Here is a 19,350-nt window from a genome sequence, read left to right as displayed (position 1 = left end):
GTGTGTGTCTTCCCTGCAATGCACTGGTGACCTGTCCAGGGCATTTCCTGCCTTAGTAGCTTAGAAGATGGAGGATGATGATGATGATGATGATGATGATGATGATGATGATGATGATGATGATGATGATTTGCAGTAGTAGTAGTGGTGGTAGTAGTAGTGGTAGTTTTACTGAAGGTATACTCTGCACTCATCCAAAGCTCTTCAGTCATCTGGTTAAATGCCCTGTGTGTTATTCCCCTGACTTGTAAGGAAACATGTGAATTCCACTAACCATCTCAGCTCATATCCTCATATACTACACTATAAATATATGTCATTTATTTTGCGCATTCTGAAACTTTATTCATAATTATTTTACTTTTATCAGACAAGCCAACATTTCTCTGCCTGAGAAAATCTATTTCATCTGTCAATTTAAATTTCCCTCTTTTTCCCTCCTGACTGCAGTGGAGTAGCCATAAAGGCAGGTAACATATCAAGACTCTCTAGGAACAAAAGGGGCACTATAAAGCAACTCATTTCCTGCTGTTGCTTCCTGAACTCCTTTGAAAAAGTGTCAAGCAACATGGGTTCAGAGAAGACAGGGAGAGGAAGAGTGAGAAAGAGAGAGAAAAAGAAGAGGGGGGCTGTGCAAAAGCCCCCATGGCTTCCTCATTCTTTGGTCAAAACACACGGGTACAGTTTCACCTTAAAGGAACAAAACTGGCTTTCTTAACTTTCTTAAGGAAAAACTATGATACAAATTAGGCAAGAACTTCAGGGTTTACGAGAAGACAATGACTGATCCTAATCTAAATCCTAGCACACGAAAGGATCACTCTTACGCTGCTCTGACTTGAGGAACCAGTTTCTGCCTGACGTGTCCCATGACGTGTTCTTCTGTAGAGAACTTGAAGAAATCTCCTTTATGGTAATCTGGTAGAAACACTAAGAGATGAACTGTAGAAGTCCTAAAACTGCCACTTAACACAATATTTTCATTGTGATGAAAAATGGCTACAGATGCATAAAATGTTCACAGATGCATGATGGTTCGCTGTTGCCACCATCCCAAGAACGACTTATTCACCTAGTAAATATATCCTGGTCATCATGACTGTGCAAATAAAGCATCTTACAAATTGTTTATTCTGGCAGAGGATTTGGCATCTGAATGCAGACATCAGTCAAGCAAACTACACAGATGACAACATTGTCATTTTGAAGCCACTTTTATTGACCAAAAAGCTGGGTTTGACCTCATAATCACTCCTGCTGTTGGTGATACATCTGTGCATGACCAACAGTTAGTCATCTGTGTGGTAGACACCATCGATGTGGCATGGCCAAGTTCATAACATGGGGTCAATACTTCCATCTAGTGGTAGAGATGCATGAATACAAAACCAGTGACAGAGGTGTTAGGCTTTCTAAGAAAATCCAATTCCATATCAAAAGCTCTAGTCTCCAAGAAGGTGTATTACTAAAGAGAAAAAAAAACCCAATAAATTATCTGGAAGTAACGGTCAGTGTCTGCTTTAATACTAGCACATCGTCGCTGTCCAAAGAAAAACAGGCATTTCCAAAATAGTAACTTTACAGGAGAGGCCAAAAATGTTCTTTTCTTTCAGTGTAAGTTAATGGAAAGAGATTTTATTCTAAGCAATTGGAGCATTTATTTTGGCCAAATCCTCGTGAAATTTTCACACAATGTAAAGGGCAGCTGCTGAGCTCAAACAATGCAGAAAAGTGAAAATCACAAAAAATGGATATGCACGTTTTTCATTGGACAGCAATGATATTCTTTGACTATAACCTTTAAGTCATTTTACTATCATATTTTTATCTGTCTTTTCTTCTCTTTCCCTCTGAAAATAAGACCTGTTATGAGGCACGTCATGGGAAATTACAGAGACTACACTATTGTCTCAAGGTCTCACTCCAGATTTCTGAATAAAGCTCTATTGTTTATGGAATGTGGTCAGATAACAGGGACTGATACTGCTCTAACACAATGGAAAAACATCGCTCAGCTGTGGCTTGACTACGTCTCTCTAAAAATACAACTGATTAGCACATTGGGCGTCCTGTCCTGTACAACCTCTGGCCTTTCTCGAGTTCTGATGACCAAAGCAGTAACAGCAAACTCTTTGCCTTGTTTTCTGTCACCTTTGATGCCTTCAACAGCTAGCCTGTCTTGATGCATGGTGGGAAATAACGTAGGACAGAATTACAGCCACATTGGACTCTATCACCTGTAAATATATCAAAAAGAAATTATTTGTAGCAGCAAAGTGACCTTACCATATATGTCTAAAGTCATTTGTCTTATTTCTTTATTAAACAATTATTAACATGTAATTACATAGTTATAACTCACACAGCCAGTTTGAATCTACTCTTTGGTCCTTTCCCATGTCAAACAATAGCAAAAATAAGCAAAAGCACGATAGAGCACAAACCAATATGGTATATCATCACTTATTTTGTATCAGTTGAAAGGTTTGGAGTTTCTCAGCTTGATTTTATGTTAAATGCAACGTAAGAAGAGACATTTCAAGGCATACGTGGTATGGTAGGAGTATCCAGTTTTATCTGCAAAGGGCCGGAGTGGTAGTAAGTTTGCATTCCAACAAAACAGGTGCACACCTGATCAGCTGTTTGAAGTCTGACGCCGACTGATTAAGCAAGCAGAATCAGATGTGCTCCCGTGTTTGGAATGACCCTATACCCCTGCGCACAAAGCACAAAGCATTAAACCTGTTGTGTCTTTGTTGAGGCTGTAGCCACAGAAGGCCTATTGTAAGTAACGGCATTGATGTGAGGAATCTCCTGCTGCAGATAAAAGTATCTTTCTGATAGCAGTGTGCCTTTCCTGTGTTGATAGCACTCACTTTACCTGTTTAAATATAACAGTGCTGCCTCCTGCCTCATATCAAGCCCTGACAACACTAGCAGGTGGGTGTAGTTCACATTCAGCTTCCATCATCACAGAGAAAACCACGTAAATAGAAATCCTCATTATGCTCAGCAAATTAGTCATTTACTCAGTGACAAATCCAGACTCACAAACATACAGACACACACACAAAAACACTTGTTATGGAGATCTCTGTGTGATGGCAGGCTCTGTTTACAGCGTTTTTAATGCTGCCACTCCTCTGGCCCTGTGGATGACGCACGTTCCATGATGGAATGTTGGATCTGTAAAGTGCCGAGCCATGATATCACTTTCAGACCCTAACAAAAGACATTTTTACGGATGGATTTTATGACAGGCTGTTGAGCTTGTCGTAGACGTGACGCCCCTGCGTTTCATGGTGCAGAATCTCCCAATTTTCTGTTCCAGGGACCTTATGGCACTCATTATTTTTCCAACAGTTTAAACAAACAGCTCTCATTTTATTTATGTTGTCCCATTTAGACTGTCTCTGGAAATCAGTGGTAGGGTTAGAATTAGGACATGGTTAGGGTTAGGGGTTAGGCTTATGTTTTGGGCTGAGATTGAAATTAGTGTACAGTTTTACATTTAGTTTGGGGGAATAGTTGTTCTATTTACTGTGTTTATTTAAATCAGTGATATTTTTAACATGTGTGAAGGCCATTGTTAGATTAACAAGTTACACAGATTCATTTCTGTCTTAGTCCACAAGATGGCAAGGCTTCTGCCTATTGAGATGAAGGTTTTGTCTGTGGAGATGAACTTATGAACAGTTAGATAGTGCAGTGGATTACCCAGCTTGCCCTGCACGCAGGAGAACAGGGATTGATCCAAAATCAGAAACACTACTATAATGTATCAATAACACCACAGCTGTGCTTTGTTTCAATAAAGAGATTGTGGTGAGGTGAACAAAGTCAGGCAAACGTCATTAGATCAAACAGAATTTTTTCTTTTGGAGAGAATAATTTCCATTTAAGAATAAAAAGTTGCAATATTTTGCTATAGGTCTCATTGTAATAATTAGTATTTCACAAATCTTTAAATATCCTGTCGTGGCTCATGATGTATCATGATGGTATTGTATGAGGGGGGCTTGTAGACATCCCTACCGCTAGTTGCTGTTACTTTCCCCTGGTGGTAGCTTGATGAATTCTTCTTCTTCTTTCGGCTGCTCCCTTTAGGGGTCGCCACAGCGGATCATCTGCCTCCATCTTGCCCTATCCACTGCCTCCTCTACTTTTACACCAACCATCTCCATGTCCACCTTCACTACATCCATAAACCTTCTCTGAGGTCTACCTCTTCTCCTTCTACCCAGCAGCTCCATCTCCAACATTCTTTGCCCAATATATCCACTATTCCTCCTCAACACATGTCCAAACCATCTCAACCTGGCCTCTCTGGTTTTATCTCCAAACTGCTCCACCTTCACTGTCCCTCTGATTTGCTCATTAGCTTGATGAATTATAAATAGAAAATATGGAAGCCTGTAGTGTCTAAAAAGTCTATTGAGAAACAAACAAGACCGTGAGATATCTGGAAGTCGAGGCCATCTGCCAATGACAGTTTTACTACATAAAATGATTTAAAACAAGTAAAAACATAGCAATAAGTCACATAATCTTAATATTCATACAACAATCTCATAATGAGAAATCTTATGTATTTTGACCAAAATTAAGATGATTTCAAATAAGTAACTTTTTGTAGTATATTGTACCTACAGTCATTGGCCATTTTATCAGGTACACCTAAAAGATGCACTTTGTGCATGACAGTAGCCCATCTGTTAACTACCAACCTCCACCCTGTCTGTTAATGGAAAGGGACCACCACTGAACACATATTATCTCGATATGGGACCTTTCTCAGCACAGCAATGACATTGACACAGTACTGGCATGGTAATGACTGGTGTTGGTAATAATATATCAGTCACAGTGTAGTTGAAGCTTTGTGTATCTAAATGTTAGTGTAAGGCAAGCTGGGCTCTTCTGCATAGAGCTCCACAGAATATCAGTGATGGCAGATGACTTTAAAGGGCATAAACGCCAGGATAAGTAAGCTCAGCTGAGTAGAAAGCTGCCTGAGCTTTGTTGGTATGAGGCCCAGCAGGAACATATCATCCTGATCCTAAGCTCATAAAGCATGTAGGCATCACTATTCCTCCCTAACAGAACTGACAAGGCATCTTTTTATCAGAAATAAAGGAACAGTATCTGTATCCAGACGTCATCCAGGAAAGTAGCTGCCAAGTTCCTCATTCCAAGTCTCAATTTAACACACACACACACACACACACACACACACACACACACACACACACACACACACACACACACACACACACAGGTTCCTTTCAAAACACAGTAACAATACATCATATTCACTACTTCCATTACCCATGTAGTAATGTAAATTGTACACAGCTCCTTCATAATGCAGAGGAAAGTAGTGAACACTAAATCTGCTATTGACGTTGCTGAAGATTCCTGAGTCACAGGCTTTTGGCACTGAGAGAATGTTCCAGCAGTCATTACTGAACAGTTATCCCATGGCTTACAGAGAATATAAGCACCACCCTCACTCAGCAGAGCATATTCCCTTTCTTAAGCCTCATTCATATTTTATAGAAACTTATCATGCAGGAGCTTTTATCATCAGGTCTACTGCCAAAAATAATGTAAGCCATACTATGACTTATACTGTATGAACTATTCCATGTAATTACACTGAAAAGACAGAGAAAGAAAGAAAAAAAGAGAGAGAAAGAGAGAAAGAAAGAAAAAGAGAAAGACAGACAGACAGACAGAACCAACCAACCCTAACATCAGAACAGTACTTTCAGAATTACAAAAAAAATACAGAAATGTTGGGAGACTAAGACCAAAAGATTAAACAAGTGAAGTCAGACTTCTTTGGAGTGAAAACAAATTCTGGAGGAGACCTTGAGAATTGAGGGGAGTCCTTTGGTGTAAAATGACTGGGTGACCTAGCATGGCTAATGAAAAGTATCACACTATACTGACTGACCATGTTATTAGGTACACCTTCTGTGTCTTCACTCATTGTCCATTTGATCAACTCCACCTTCCATAAGGAGCACTTAGCAGCTCTACATATACAGATTGTAGTCCATGTCTTTCTCTGCATACTTTGTTAGCCACCTTTTACCCTGTTCTTCAATGGTCAGGACCCCCACAGGAGCACCACAGAGCAGGTATTATTTGGGTTTTGGGTTATTCTCAGCACTGCAGTAACACTGACATGGTGGGGGTGTGTTAATGTGTGTTGTGCTGATCAGACACAACAGATTTTTTTAAACATCTCGGTGCCACTGCTGGACTGAGAAAAGCCCACCAACCACAAATATCCAGCCAACAGTGTCCTGTGATCTCTGATGAAGGATCAACGCAAACTGTGCAGCAACAGATGAACTACTATCTCTGACTTTACATCTACAAGGTGGAAGTCCAATTTTGTCTCTCGTGAGCTCCAACCCCCCCAGATTTCTGCCACAGGGGGGCAGCACATGAGCACTTTTCTGACTTGGTTTAGGACAGATATTCAGGTGAGCTAGAATGATTCCATTATTCAGCATCAGAGTGGATGCTCAAGTGGGCTACACTTGCACCTTACTCTACTCCCCCTTGCTGATGTTCAGTAAAGCAACACATTTTACTGTGGTGTCTGCAAAATCAGATCAGGGGAGCATGATTTTACACAGTCAGGTCTGATTAACATGCGTCCTTGCAAATATTTTGTTATAGTATATACATATTAGTTCATTATTGCAGAATCTGTCTGAGCCCAACAACCACATCTGTTCCTGTCTTTATTTGTGACAATGTTTATCCAGCTTTTATGTAATGAACAGAATATTAATAACTGAACATTAGGCAGAGCAGACTACATGAGAGGAACTAAAAGCTCTTTAATGGATGAAAATGGATCAGATTTTGGATGTGGAACAAATTTGCAAATGCAACATCTGGATGTATGTCTCCCTCTAGAGGACAGTTTGGTAGCTTTAAAATTCTGCCGTTTTAAAAAGAAAATGAACACCGTTCTTAGTGAATTATTTTATTTATTAGGCTGTCTCATAAATAAATAAATAAATAAATGCCAAATAGAAATAAACGTCAGATAAAAATAAAATCACAAATAGAAATAACACCAAACAAGCCACATTTCCTGTTGTATTAAGAAACCAAAATATAAAAAATAAAAATACACAAGTAGGCCTAATAATTATAATCCCATTTGTAAATCCATGCAGGCAATAAAACACAGCTGCCACAAAATTAAGTCTGATTTACCAAAATGCAGAATGCTAATTTATTATCTGCATAATAACAAAGTTAAATGAGTCTTAGGTTGTGCTGTAAAGCAGCAATCAGCTGCAGAATGTGTGTCAGTCTGTGCTTATTTTAGGCATGCGTAGCCCTTTGGCATCATCAAATGCATGCTATCAGATCTTCCTGGCAGCCCTCTTCCTCCTGCTTGTTCTGAGAGAATGCTGAGAAGGCACACGAAATGCCATCTTGTATGTAAGACAGGTGCAGGATAGTAAACCGGAGATGGTAGCAGCTCCACATAACTGTTATGGGTTTACCTGTATTTTGATCTATGTAGGGATGCACTGGGAATATTTAGGAGTTGCTAACACAGGCATTAAACGCGCACACACACCTTGTCTAATCTTCCTAGAAAAGCACTGCCAAATAGCGGGGGATGCCCAAGAGCAGACACATGTGAGTCTAAGGTCGCCATGACCAATGCCAAGTGCCCCCCAGCCTTGGGCAGTGGAACAGTGGATCTGTGTTCTCTGTAGTGATAGAGCTTCATCCAATAGTTTTGGAATGAGTTGGACTGGAGTATGTGATCCAGAACTAATCATCCATCATCAGTACCCAACCTCACTAATGCTCTTGTGGCTGGATGCAATCAAATCCTCACAAACAATAATCCAACATCTAGTGTAAAGCCTTGAAAGAAGAATAGAGGCTGTTTTTTGGTGATGCTGCTGTAGATGTAACAAGTTATGGAGTAACCTACTATGTTCTTCGTGTTCCTCCCTTTAAAGTTCTCCCAAACTTCATTATTTTTCTGTTAGAAAGCGAGTCACCCACACACAGCCTTAGCTCATGCTTAATGTTCAAAGTCCACACAGTGAATACTTGTAGCAATCGTGACACTCCTATGAGTTTCGATCATCAAGCATCTTGAACTTCTAAGCCAGTGGCGTGGTCAAGTTATATATGGGTTAATGATGTGCAGGCATGCAGGTTAATGTTCATGTCAATACAATCTGAACATTTGATGAGAATAGTGTGTGCTCACAGAACATTTTTATAGATATTCTGACTTTTATGGATTTAGACAAAGGGGAGACTGCACTTTGGAAGCTTCAATCTTCTGCATTATCCCTCTGCGGCTCTGCCCTGTCCACCCACACTTATCACACAATAGCTGTTTCTAAGAAAGGTATTCAGTAGCACTCTTAAAAATTGTCCTCTGTATGTTTTAGTGCTTCCCCAAGTCTACTTTAACACTGGTGATCCAGTGGTGGATGGATGTAAGTGCAACCTTCTTTTTACCCCTTAGAGTAAAACAGGCTGTTTTGTGGCTGGTCTTTTAAGACCGATCTATGTAAACGACCTCTGTTCTGATTGGCTGCCCCATATTGTATTGTATGCCTTGTTGTTCAAAAAGCAGTCCAGGCTAAAACAGTCCTTATACTTTTTACAGTGTGGCTAACAAGGCACAGCTGAACTACTGAGCCGAACATGTTGGTTTTCATAACATCACAATTAAGTTCATTCAAAACAGGATCTTCTTGCACATTAGTTTTCACATATGAACTGTATGGTGTAGACAGTGAATGGTATGTTTACATTAGGGATGCACTGATACTGATATTGTGCCGATACTGTGCTCATTTATTAGTCCCCATAAAAATTCACCAACATTCCGACCTGGCGCCATGTGACATAAACCTAGTTAGTGCCGTGCTAATCAAGAATTGACATACAAGCATTAATGTCATTTACACATTCAATTTCTATCAAGAACCACCAGTAAACCAACCAACATGTTGATGGTAAAATAGCGGTAAATCTGAAAAAAAATTACTTTTCTATTTTGCCTTACCATGCCCTATTTTACAAACAGGTTTTAGACCAAAACTCTCAAAAGTATCATCAAACAAAGGCCTCTGGCACCAGGCAGTGTAAGTATACCACTTTAATATCCATCTGCCAGGGAGCTTTTAGAGGCATTACACTCTTAAGACATTTGGTTCCTGCATTTACCATCAAACCACTCTTTCTTCCTTTAAAACCACAGCATTTTCTCAGGGTAACCACAAGTCTGCATATAGCAGCCCTGTAGAACCAGGAGCAGGTGCTGGGTGGTCATTATATGGACAGGTGTGGGTGGGCGGTAGGCGGAGCCAGAGCTGAGTGAGCCGAATAGAATCTGAGGGATACCCCGGAACATAGTGGACACATCTAAAGTGACTCTGACACAGACTGGCATTCATATTTAATGACAGCGTCTATAAATATACAAACGGGAAAAGGCAACGAATCGGTTGATTTAGATGGCTGACTGAATCAGATGACTCACTGAATCAGGCTGCTCGAATGAATCGATTCACTGAACGGAATCGTTGACTCGAAGACTCGAACTTGCCACCACTGTAAATCTATTGCCCCAAGGAAGAGGAGTAGCCCACACCCTTGCTCGCGAGGCGGAAGACGACCCTCGGCGTCACGCGAGTTGCCGAGAGGAGGAAGAAGAGGAGAAGGAGGAGGCGGAGGAGGAAGAGGAGGAAGGAGAGCAGCTCTCAGTATGGTCGCTGCTTGACCGCTTGCCTCGCGCACTCGTTCCGCCAAGGCAGCTCCCCAAGAAAACGCACAGGTAGGCCGGTGCACGCGCCTCACACATCGCACAGCAGGCTGCACGCGAGGAGGTGCCGGCTGTGGGAGCAGTGAGGAGGCGCTCCCTGCTCACGGAGGCGCTCCCTTCTCGCTCAGCCTTTATGTGCAGATAAGCTTCGTCTTGCTTAAGCAAAGCGCAAGGCGCGGGTTGCATTGTGGTGGAGTATATGTGATGCATGTGGAAGCGCCAGCAGGTAAGACATGTGCAGCAGCTGCAGGAGAGACACTGACCGGCTCGGCCGCGTCGATTTGTGCACAGCCTTGCTTTTGCTAATGCGTGCAGGTTTTTCCATGCTGGATCACAGAGCAGCCGAATTTCTCCTGATTCAGCTTTCACTGTGGCCACAACAAAGGCCATCGCCTTCCTCCCTCTGCACTGAAGGGTTAAAGCAGCGTCAAGCAGCTGAGAGCGACCGCAGAGCACTTAAGCGTTTTTCTTATGAAATGGTGAGCATGAATTGCCACACAAGCAGCCTTAGGCTACACAATCCAACGCCTCTTGTTATTTTTAGACCAGGTGGGCTATTGTTAAGGCATCATTCTTAGGTGATGAAATCCCTGAGCTAAAGTGTCCCATTTTAATCAGATTTGCATTGTCTTGTGCTGATTTGCACTCCAGTCTTTCTGAGCAGTAGGAACTGCAGCAATTCATTGTTCCACAACTATAGGTGACACACACACACATAGACACACACGCACAGATCTTAACATGACCACCTCCTTGTTTCTACGCTCATTGTCCATTTTATCAGCTCCACTTACTCTACAGGTGCACTTTGTAGTTCTACAATTACAGACTGTAGTCCATCTGTTTCTCTGATACTTTGTTAGCCCCCTTTTTCCCTGTTCTTCAGCAGTCAGGGCCTCCATGGACCCTCACAGAGCAGGTACTGTTTGGGTGGTGGATCATTCTCAGCACTGCAGTAACACTGATGTGGTGGTGGTGGTGGGTTAGTGCGTGTTGTGTTGGTATGAGTGGATCAGAAACAGCAGCTCTGCTGGGGTTTTTAAACACTGTCCACTCTATTAGACACTCCTACCTTGTCAGTCCAACTTGTAAAGTCAGAGATGATAGCTCATCCATTTGTGTTGGTCGTCGTCTAGTCCTAACAACAGCAAAGTATCAGAGAAACAGATGGACTGCAGTCTGTAACTACAAAGTGCACCTATATAGTAAGTGGTGCTGATAAAATGGACAATGAGTGTAGAAACAAGTTTGTGGTCAAAGTTATGCCTGATTGGTACACACACACACACACACACACACACACACACACACACACAATATACATATATACATACATACATACATACATACTATATATATATTTATAATATGCATATGTTTTTGCCTTCTCCTACAAAGTTACTGTTTTGGAGATACTTGTTTTTCTTTGGACAATGACGATATATAAGCCTATACCTTATGAAGAGTTGTGATTGATATTGGACTAAAGACTGATTTGTTGATGATGAAACAATGAGCATGACAGGTCTGGCTAATTTACATTATGTGCCATTCAAAATTAATTTTGGTCTGGGTTTAGGCTTATTCTAGATCTAAGGAGCCAGCCACCAAAGAGGGAATTCCACCACTTTTTCTAAATTTCTGCATAATTCATTCATTGAGACGCTTACCTTCTCCGATTTCTATACAGTAGTGGTAATAGGGTAATAGCAATATCTTCATACTAATGTAGCCATTTTCTTTACTATCCAGAATGACCCCTGAACCTAAAATTGTCTCATGAGGTTTGTATATGTAATGTTAATGGTAATGCAGTAGTAAATCAGTTTTCTATGCAGCTACTTTACCCAACGATGCATGTGCCTATATGTACCTCTCCACCATAAATGAATGTTAAAAATGTGTTAAAACCAAAAAAACTTATCAAAACCATCGTAAAGCAAATGTCTTAGGCACTAGTCAGTGTATCTAGTAGCATTTCATGTAATAGCTTTCAGTGAGGGGGCTTTTAGAGGCATTGGACTTTTAGAGGCATTTGGATGTCTGGTTCCCATCAGCACCATTGTGAGCAATTCTGGCTCATCAAGCATTTCACATCAAACCATTGAACTTCTTTGTTTACAATAGTGTAAGACAGATTTTCAGCCAATCCTTATTTTTGCTGTATCAAGACACCACCATGTTATATCATATTGAATTTTACATTTTGTGAATTATTACACACAAAACCCCCCCAAAAAACCACATATGTTGGGATTAACATCGCACCTTTAAATGATGACAAATCCAGTACTACAGTTCACCTTTTTTCTTGCAGTGATGGTTAATAGTTACATATTATAACCTTCTGTTACTTCTTTATTCCAGTATTATTCCTGTGTGTAATGTACATTTTCTCCGCCTTCTTTGGGCATCTGAGGCCTTTGCAGATGTTTCTGCTACCCACACATTTTCCTAAATATAGATCCATACATCAACACATAAGGACAGTGAGGCTTAGGTTAAGTGAGTGGAAAATTATATATAAACACTGTTGAGCGGTGGTGTGTACCAGAGGCTTTTCAGAGGCTTGGTGCCCTCAGGATGGCTGATCATTAGTTTTCCTAGTAAAACGATACAACAGGGCACCATTCATGAATTTAGTTTGTGTTAAAGCTCCATGGCCACCGAAGCAGAAATATTACACAGCTAGCAGTGAAATTCCCACCAGAGTGCATTGCAGATGTGTACATCAGTGTTTTTCTTTGGGTTTGGCATTTGCAATATTTTATTGACACATGAAAGTGTATTGTGCTCATTCACATACTGATATGAATTGGAAACAAAATGACAATGTCAATTGGTTGATATTGATTGGTAATACCAGTGTTTTAGATGCATAGGCATATGGAAATTGCGTACTAATGGTCAGTCAGCAGTATAATACCAACAAGAAATGACTCTCCAGACGTCTCTTTGGGAGCTTTTATTCTGTATTGATTACAACCTTGGGGACATGTCTTATTAGTGAGTGCAATGTAGAGGAAGGACAGAGAAATTCACAAATTCAGGCTTTATTTCAGACTTCTTCAGATTGCAAAGAACTCCTTTTAGAGTATTTTTAAAGTTTACAAGGTCACATCTAGAACCATAATACCAAATCTACAAACCTCAAGTCCTTTATGCTAAGAGTCATTAAATAAATTAGTTAATGAATGCATAATTGCATCAGCCTTAAGCGCTGATCTAAACACTTGGCAGGTCCCATTAGATCCTGATAACAATTCAATTATTATGCCATTTTCCAGTTATTTTAGTGTTGTCTTGCACTTCATTATGATTCATCTTTGTCTTTCCTGAGACGTATTAGTCTTTAAAATAGCGTGTATAAAAATGTAGATTCCTACAGTGTCTGTCTAGGTCACTTCAGCAGCCCGAGGGCGTTGAGTTGTGAGTCATAAATGCTTCATAGCACCAGCTGTCTGCTTATAACACAGCAGTCCGCATACGCCACCTGGTCTCACAGTTCAGGCAGTGTATTTGTCTGTTTTCTCCAGGAGTAGGAATTTTTAGGCCAGACGTAAGTGCAGAAGAAGAAATGGTAGAAACAAAATGCTAAAAATGATCTCAGTTCTCTCGAACGATTGCATCAGTTACTTCTTATGTAAACCGTGTGGCGCAGACCACCGCAGGGCCCCTTTCTCAGTTTGTAACGTGAGGACTTGTTTAAGAATCCCTGTTCATGTCTGTAAATGAAATAGGATCACTTAGGCTTTGTTTTCAGTGTTAGGCAATTACGGAAATGTTATGGATGTATTCAGAGCATTGTTCGGACAGCAGGATGCAGGAGTGGAGCAGAGTATGTTGAAAGCACTTATACACATTTAGAGTTAGTGAGTGCCTGTTTCAGCACGGTCAGGTTACAGTACCTCAGATAACAAGTGCTTTTAGTGTTTCCTCCACGCTCTGGGCATTCATGACATGTTTTGTTATTGTTTAACGTTACCAGTTCAGAAAATGTCCATGCAAGAAGTTGCAGCCATCATCAGTGAAAACAGAACTAACATCAGTCAACGCTTATTTCTCACTTGTAGCTCAAGGGCAAACAGAAATTCTGCTGAATGTTTGAAATCTTTCAAATGGGGTGGGCAATAATTAAGCTGTGCAATATTTTCAGTCGTGGTTGTAGTTGTAAATAAGGAGTGTGTTAGATGCAAATCATGTGGTAACATCTCCCAGTGATAGAAAGTAATGTAAGAAACATTGTTAATTTATTTATTCATTTCATGCAAACCCTAGCAAGACCCTGGTGTTCCCACACATGAACTTAACTGAACTTTTCAACTTGTTGGTTGACGTGGTGTCTTACATTAATTCCACATTTATTGTACCTAACAGAGGTGAGATTGTTGCAGAAACATGCTGTTTACCTGCACTGGTTGAATGTGATTTAGGCCAGTATCATACCAGTGCATGTTTTTCTTCGACCAGGCATTGGCCAAAACAGCTTGGGGGAAAAAAGTAGTCATGTCTCAGCTCTTGTACAATCAGGCTAATCTAAGCAGCCACAAACACTCGTAAATTCGGTGAATTAGATTTGAAGGTCTTTATTACAGTTGCTGGTTATGGTTTTGAGGTAAAGTGCTGTCATGCTACGACCACAGTGTTTACTGAACTGTGCTGCTGTTATGTTCTTTTATTTGACAAAGATTAATTATCAGCTTACACCAACACTTTCTTTGCTTCCGGATCCAGAGTTAAAAGCCATCTAAAAATTACTGGAAGAAAGTGTATTGCTATAATTATTATTATTAGTAATAGTAGGTCTGGACATAGCAATGATGGCCTTGGAAGCAATGGTTCATATGCTACAATGCACTACATCCATATAAACTGAGTTAATTATTCTCTCTTTGTAATGAAAACATGCAATTTTTCAGTCTTCTTTAAGGACTAACAGTATCCATCTTATGCTCAGAAAAGCATACTGTGATGTAATAATCATGATAATTAAATATTTCCCACCCACTCTTAAAATTAGCATGTGCTTGTAAATAGAAAATAAGATCATTTGAATTTGTTGGTTTATTGTTGTGTAATCATTTACAATTTTGCCATACTTATCATTTGTTTACAAACATAACTCAAATGTAAATGTAATCCCTCGTGTTACTAAGCGTGTAAAGAATGTAATTGCTTTTAAATGGTATAGCAAATCGACAGTAACTCTGGAATAAAGATGCTGTTCTGTTAAAACTGCTCATGCAGTGAAGCGGGAGGCTCACTGTGCTCATGCTGATGTAGTGGACGTAGAATAGTTTTATAAACAAATGCTTTTCTGTGGTTTCTAAGGCAGAAACTATATATAGCACACGTTACTTCCTCTTAGGCATGAGCCGAGGTGCACCTTTAGCTTGAACTCTGTGACCAGTGTCTTAACTGGGTCAGGCAGCGGAAATGCCAATACTGTCCTTCTCCTGTTTATCATTATCTGAAAGCCGTAAGCAGAGGTGCAAGGTCAAGGCCCTGATGATGAAGTGTCAGTGTGCTCAGCTGGTGCCGGTACTGCATGATGGAGTAGGTGCTAGTGCGCTAACCCATGCATCACTCAGGATGATCTGCCGCTGCCTCTAAGCTGATGGAGGACTCCTGAGTGCACACGGAGGTGCCGTAATCGGGGATGTGTGCTGTCATCACACCTGTTAGGAGGCTCCCAGAGGCTTCTGCAAGCTGTGAATATTACACTTGTACCATTGAGAGGCTGCAGGATTGGTGGGAGATACAAAGCATTAGCTTTAGTGTTTGCTGGAGGTAATGTCAAACTATTTAACTAGATCAATCTATTGTGGAGCTGTTGTCTTTTATCTGAATGCACAGATTCCTTTTCTTCTGGTCATATTGGATCTTAATGCAGCTTTTGATACTGTTCACAAGATTCTAACCCACTGTCTTAAAATATTGGGTAGGCCTGAGATAAAAGTCACGATAATGCAAGAATCCAACTTCTTTGCCTTTGATGACCTTTGGCGATGGAAAACTTTTTAACTGTCAGAAATCTGAGGAGTTGAAATTGTTTGGCCTAGGCTGTGCTACAAGGCAGGTCACATTGGAGTTAGATCACACAAAAGCGAGTAATACATCCCAAAACTCTTCTTGCTTCTTATGCTGGAAGTCAGCAGAGCATAGAACAGATAGTGTGGTTAACCTGCCATCCACTCATTAATTTAGCACATGCTATATTAACCACACATAATGCCTGGAGCTCTGGAGCTGAGTGAGACGAATAGCTTTATTTAGAACACGGTGGCATGCCTGTTAGCCTGTGGATGAGCTTTATTTAGATAACCCCAGCTCTCTGCATTACGGAGAGGTAGTGGAATGCTGAAACAATGGCCAGCTAGAGTCAGGCTAACGGGCAGATTCTTCTCTGTAGTCCAGGCACCTTCTCATTGTGCTTTCCCTAGACTGCAAGAAGCATGTGGCCTAGCATCAGCCACTACCATAACTAAGCTGTCCTTCTGACTAAGTTCATGGCATCACGTCTGAAAATAGAATGGATTATCAAGGACGTTTAGAGGTGGACGCTATAGCATTTTTGAAAGGCTGTTGGCAGAGGAATTCCATGGCCACGGGGGGATCATTTAAAACCATTACCTGAATCTGTCTTTGCTTTCACGGCCTAATTGTTGGTGTTAAGAAGCCATTAGTACAAACAATTGACCTATCAGGCTGGGGAAAAAAACCCTCTGTGGCTAATGCGTACATGGCAGATGATTTCAAATGGACCTTAACGTGATATGTGAGCTCTAAAGGAAGTATCTGGCATGTTTCCTAGGCATTCACATTCACAAGGACATTAATGAATATATTTTCGGTGACCGCTGGTCTGTGCAGCTACTCCTGTTTGTGTACGAATGCAGGGATAAGCTTTGAACATAGTGCACATGTGCATTTACTCTACTAGAGGCCCCAGAGTAGGCCAGGTAATAATGAATGTATGTATTGCCATGATAACATGCTAACCCCTCAACTGGAGAATCAGTCATTTTTAAGTGTTTTAGAGGAGGGCTAAAATTTTTGCAGTTTGATGGAAGATTACACACAAAGAAAATGAGTTTTTTTAACCAGCGAGTGTACACACATTCAGAATTGGGATTGGCAAGTGGATCACAGATTTGTTGAATCAGAGATGATGCTAGTAGATAATTCACTTGCATCCTCTGAAGACCTCATTCACCAATTTTTGACGGAGTTCTCTTTGAATACTCTCTGTAACAGTATGGCAAAGGGCCAGAACCAAGCACAGAGAGAAAACCTGTGAAAAGGGGTTTTAAACGAATGAATGGCATATTATTTTATAGACTGTATATTGAATATATTTGAACATTATGTAATTGATTTTTGTAAGTAATTACTGTATGTAATAGTTGTACACCTTTGGGGTGAGGTGACGTGTTACTGTCAGGAGACTTAAAATGCAAAATGCCAGGAAAGGACAAACAAAGGAGACATGGCAGGACTCAAAATTAAGTAAATCAAAAAACAAGGCACTTCCTCTATAGATACGAGAGGAAGATCTGATTAGTTTGTAACACTAATTTTCTTTTTTCAATTGTTTTCAAACTGATTAACCTTTTCTTTTCCTTTGTAGGCCTTTTTTTTCTTTTCTTTTTGGGAGCTGTTGTACTTTTTCTGTATTATGAAGCATTTACATTTTCTTAAAGATGTACTTTTCCATTTGATTCAATGCAGTTTCCCTTTTTTGGCTCACGTCTTCCTTTCCTTTTCATTCATAGACAGACATGCTAAATACCTTACCAGTCACCTCTCTACAAAGATGTGACACTGAGTGCTCCAAGCCCTTAAATGTAGAGGTCTACAGGTGTGCCTGGTTGTCGCTGATTAGCCTGTGGGCTTCTACTAACTGTAGTTTCCCAGGCTAATAGCACCTCGCTGCTGTTGCTGTCCCCCACTGTTAGCAGCTGGTGGCATGATCCGTTTCCTTACACTTTGATCATGAGATTAATCCATATATGCCACACAATTAGACAGAAACAATTAGACCAGAAAGGTCTTTATATATCCAAATCTTACATGGTGTGGCTTCAAAGGTGGAGATTAAAATGCAAAGTAGTTGTGTGGACATTAAAAGGTTTAAAGGGTCAAGTGATATTATAGATCATGCTTAACATGAGCAGGGACATGAACTAACAAAATAAAAATAGCTCAATTATAGGTCAAATTTAACCTTAATAGATTGTATTTGGGCCCACACTTCAATTTCTCATAACTACAAAACATAAATATTAGTTTCAGTAGTGATTACTCAATAATAAGTCTTATTAATAAGTCTTGACTGAATGTTAAACTGAAGATGATTGACATGTTTTTAAGTTATAGAACGAAGTTTCGTTGATGTTCAGTCCTGTTTTTGTCTTTTTGTGAGTGTTATTTATTGCACAGAGCCCACAGTTCTGTTTTGGGTCTGTCATTCACATCATGTGATTTTGCATAGCTTTAGCCAGTCTCCACACTCAGCTCTGTGGCGGGAACTCATGCTGTCATGTCTCATAAATCATTCGTAGCTCTCCAATGCTTCAGTGGAGGAAAGAGGAAGTGAAATTCAAGCGCCCGTCGTATACAGGAAACAGCCGTAGCTGTACCTCTACTTTTAATTCAGTGGCAGTCAAGCTTGAGCAGTTGTTGATGTCTTAGTGGCTGGAGGCTGAGGAGTTGCCTGAGGGCTTCAAGCAGAAGAGTACACATTATCTTGGAAACGATAGTGGGATAGTCGGGGGCATCCAGGAAAGTTCTCAGCCTTTTTTTGGGTGTCTTGCTCTCTCTTGCTGTCCTGGGTAATTACAGATCAGAATCCTCGGCATGTTTACATGGATGGGAGGCACCTGTTGCTTTCCCAGGCAAGTACCAGTGAGATCTTTCTGCTCTTGGTAACATTGGGTTTATTAAGTGCTCCCAAGATGCCTTGTGCACACACTGGTACATTAATAGCAGTTTTCCACTTGGGTTAATTGCAGAAAGCGAATGAATCATTTGAAAGAATAGCCTGGCCTATAAATATGCTTGCTAGACGGTATCCCTGCTGTGTGTGTTTGCTGGCGGCATTGAGAGATGAGTGAAAGCCTGAAAAGAGAAGATCCAGAGCTGAAGGGAGATGCAAAGCAGGTTTGAAATGCAGAAATGACAGTTGCTAATGAATCATTTCATATAACTGGATTATTTTTATTTATAAATTCAATGCTGTGTTTGAAAAATGAATTACAAACATCAGTTCCACAAAAGTTGAGACAGCATGTTAAATGCAAATAAAATAACAGAAGGCCTGTGATTTGTAAGTCCATCCTCAGCTGTATTTTAACAAAAACAGTGCAAAAATATTTTTTTCATGTTTTACTTTGTGCACTTAATTATTATTTGTAAAAATACACTCATTCTTAAATTGATGCCTTTAATGTGTTCCTAAAATTGGGACAGGGCCATGATAAGACTAGGTATGCTGTGAAATGTTCAGAAGC

General features: G+C 40.4%; 1 protein-coding gene across 2 annotated transcripts in view; it reads left to right on the top strand.

Moving 5' to 3' along the window:
• Window positions 1-9,548: 9,548 nt before the first annotated feature.
• slc4a3 (solute carrier family 4 member 3) overlaps window positions 9,549-19,350 on the top strand; it is an 86,541-nt gene continuing 76,739 nt past the window's right edge. For both annotated transcript variants that reach the window (XM_037538949.1, XM_017691594.2), the window contains exon 1: window positions 9,549-9,850. The gene's annotated coding sequence lies outside the window, so the exon portion shown is untranslated. The remainder of the gene's footprint in view (window positions 9,851-19,350) is intronic.

The sequence above is a fragment of the Pygocentrus nattereri genome, chromosome 6, assembly GCF_015220715.1.
Source record: "Pygocentrus nattereri isolate fPygNat1 chromosome 6, fPygNat1.pri, whole genome shotgun sequence".
Lineage (NCBI taxonomy): Eukaryota > Metazoa > Chordata > Actinopteri > Characiformes > Serrasalmidae > Pygocentrus > Pygocentrus nattereri.
This window is presented reverse-complemented; position numbering and strand designations above follow the sequence as displayed.